Raw genomic sequence first — 3,001 nt, forward strand, 5'->3', positions numbered from 1 at the left:
TGTGTGTTTGTGTGTGTATGTCTGTTTGTATGTGTGTGTGTGAGTGTGTGTAAGGTACTCACGTCCAGGCGTTGTAGATAGTGTGCAGAGTCCATGGCTTGTCCTTGAGCTCCAGTGTTACGGACCCTTGCCTCACGCTCTCTCCCGCGCTCAACAGAGGAGAATGCAGCGCACCCTCCTTCTCTCTTTCTCTATTTCTCTCTTCCTCTTTTACTCTCTTTCTCTCTGTCACTGTTTCTCTCTGAGGCTAACCCCAGTTACAGCACTGGAGGGCTAAAGTCTGACTCCCCTCCATGTCAGTACTGGGATGGATGACCTGTTCCCTCCCTCTTTCCCTCTCTCTCTCTCTCGCTCTCTCTCTCTATCTCTCTTGCACCCTCTCTCATCCACTCAACCTGTTGTCCGTTGTCAGATAAGCGCTCCTCTCCCTCTTTCCCCCGAAAAACAAACAAACCCCCCTCTCTCTCTCTTTCGCTCCTTCTCTCTCTCTCTCGGTCTGTCTCCGGCGTTCCCCTGTCCGCTGACCAGTGACTCGGAGACTCCCAACTCCCAGCGCCGTTCCTCCCGCTCCTGCAGCAAGCGGAGCCAGAGAGCAACTACACAACAGGCAACAGACAGAGAGAGTGAAAGGAAAAATATATATAAGAGAGGTGATAGAGGAGGGAGAAAAAAAAAGTCAAAAAGGAAGGTTTGGGTTTTTTTTTTTTCCTCTTTTTCGCTAAGCGGTGTGACAGCAATAAAAAGGCTCTCCTGAGTCCCTTACTTCCTAACCGTCTCTCTCCCTTCCTCTCTCTGAAGAGTCTCTCCTTCACCCGTCCGCTCTCCTCCCCTTTTTCCTCTCTCTCTCTCTCTCTCTCTTTTTCTCTCTCTCCCTCCCTCTCTATCTCTCTCCAGCTGGTAAACTCAGTTAAACTCTAATTGACTTTCCTGTCCATACGGATCCTCCCCGATAGTGATGTCACTGAAGCAGACCCCCCCCCCCTCATTCCCCCTCCCTCTGTCTATCTCTCTCTCACACACACACACTGACAAACACTCACTCACTCTCTCACATACACACATACACACACACACACACATAGATAAGGTCAGGGTTGACCGATTGACTATCTGCTGCAGGTCTGTCTACTTTGGTTACTTTCACTGCTGTGTCGCTGTGTGGTTTTTCATTGTTGCTGTTTAGAGGAAGCAGAACACGTCGCCAATGATAACAGGCCTCGCACGATACATTTCTCAAAGCCAGTGCTGGACATCATGCCCCTGTCGTCCTCTCGCACTCTGTCTCTCACTCTCATTCTCTCTCTTTTTCTGTCTGCCTTTCTTTCTTTGTCTTTCTTTCGGTCTCTCTCTATCTCTCTGACCTGTTCTCCCCCTCTCTCTGTCTCTATCTCTCTCTCTCTCTCTCTCTCTCTCTCTCTCTCTCTCTCACTCATACCCATACGACAGAAAGCAAAGTGATGAATGAATGAAGGGGAGAGGAGGACGGGACGATGAAATCACTCCAAGAGGTCTGTGGATGAATGGAGAGGGAGCCAGCCAATGAAATCACACAGTGCTTTTTTTTTAATGTTCTTTCTTGCTCTCCGTCTCCCTCTCTCTCTCTCACTCACTCCCTTCCTCCCTCCCTCCCTCCCTCCCTTCCTCTGTCTCTCTGTCATTCTGCTTTTTTACTGTGCATGAGAGAGCAAGGTGCAATTGTCCTTCCAGCCCATTGGTATTCAGCAGATGAGCCTATGAGGAGATGTGTTGTCTGACAGATCAGATTGCATCTGGAGAATCACTCCCTTTTCCGTGTCAGTCCTTTTATCCTCACACACTTCCCTCCCCATCAGAGTGCCACCTCAAACACACACACACACACACACACACACACACACACACACACACACACACACACACACACACACACACACACACATACATACATACATGCATGTATGCATAAACACACACATAAACACCCCCCCCCCCCCACACACACACACACACACACAAACAAGCAAACACAATTCACACACAAACAAACACACACACACACACACACACTTCCCCTTAGTTTCCTCCACCATCATCTGAATGATACCTGGCCCTGTTCACCAGTTTTCTGGGGGGAACACCACACTCTATGAGCCCCCTCCCCTCGTCAATCCACCTGCACTCCCTCAATGACAGGCTGTGTCAGCGGGGTCGTTAGTCGCGCAGTCACGCCTACCTGAGGGACACTTAGCCCCTTGCCCCCCCACAACCGTAAAAAAGACTTAATGACGCTATGAACTCACAGAGCCCCATTTTGACCCCGTCGTGTCAGTTTGGGAATTTATGAGGTTCTTGTTTTTGTTTGTGTGTTTTGACATGAGTGATTGATTGTGATTTGTTTGTTGTCTAGAGCCCATTCAGGTGAGTCACAGGTGTAATGTCATGTCTGTGAGGAGACTTCGGTATGAGAAGGGAATCAGACGGCTTGCTCTGAGTATATTGGTGAGCAACATGTGCTGTTTTTTCCTCGAAACTCACAGAAGTGAGTATAGTATGCTTGAGTGGGTATAGATATACGGTTCCGAGACATTCCAATGAGTTCATTATTACATCATCAAATGGAACCTTCAGATGGCAACATTGTAACCGTATATTTGAGACCGTATTTCTCAAAGGAGAACTGTCTCCAGACTGTATCCGTCTCTAGAGTCATGAACAGATGAACAGTCATATGCCTCAAATATACACATACACACAATCTCCCTACTCTACAAGCCGAGGGGGGGCAGAAGGTTTTTAAAGGCAAAGGCTTGTCCATTACTGGGGGTCAGATAACACTTCTGCCAGTCCTCTGCCAAAGCATCTGTGTTAGTCTTGAGCTGACTATATCAAAACTCGTCGATGTTTACTGAAATCCTCTGTGTTAAAAAATGTGATTACGTAGCCTACAAGAGTTGAATTGCTTTCAGTAGGCTAAATGTCCTGATCACCTGTTAGTTTGACATTAGAAAAGACAGGCCATCTG

At 47.9% G+C, this 3,001-nt stretch overlaps 1 protein-coding gene across 1 annotated transcript in view; it reads right to left on the bottom strand.

Annotated features, from left to right (window-relative positions):
• The window catches only part of bmp16 (bone morphogenetic protein 16), a 13,656-nt gene extending 12,789 nt beyond the window's left edge, over nt 1–867 (bottom strand). The window contains exon 1 of the mRNA XM_062552650.1: nt 63–867. The gene's annotated coding sequence lies outside the window, so the exon portion shown is untranslated. The remainder of the gene's footprint in view (nt 1–62) is intronic.
• Between the last annotated feature and the right edge of the window lie 2,134 nt (nt 868–3,001).

Source organism: Sardina pilchardus, chromosome 13, assembly GCF_963854185.1.
Source record: "Sardina pilchardus chromosome 13, fSarPil1.1, whole genome shotgun sequence".
Taxonomy (NCBI): Eukaryota; Metazoa; Chordata; class Actinopteri; order Clupeiformes; family Clupeidae; genus Sardina; species Sardina pilchardus.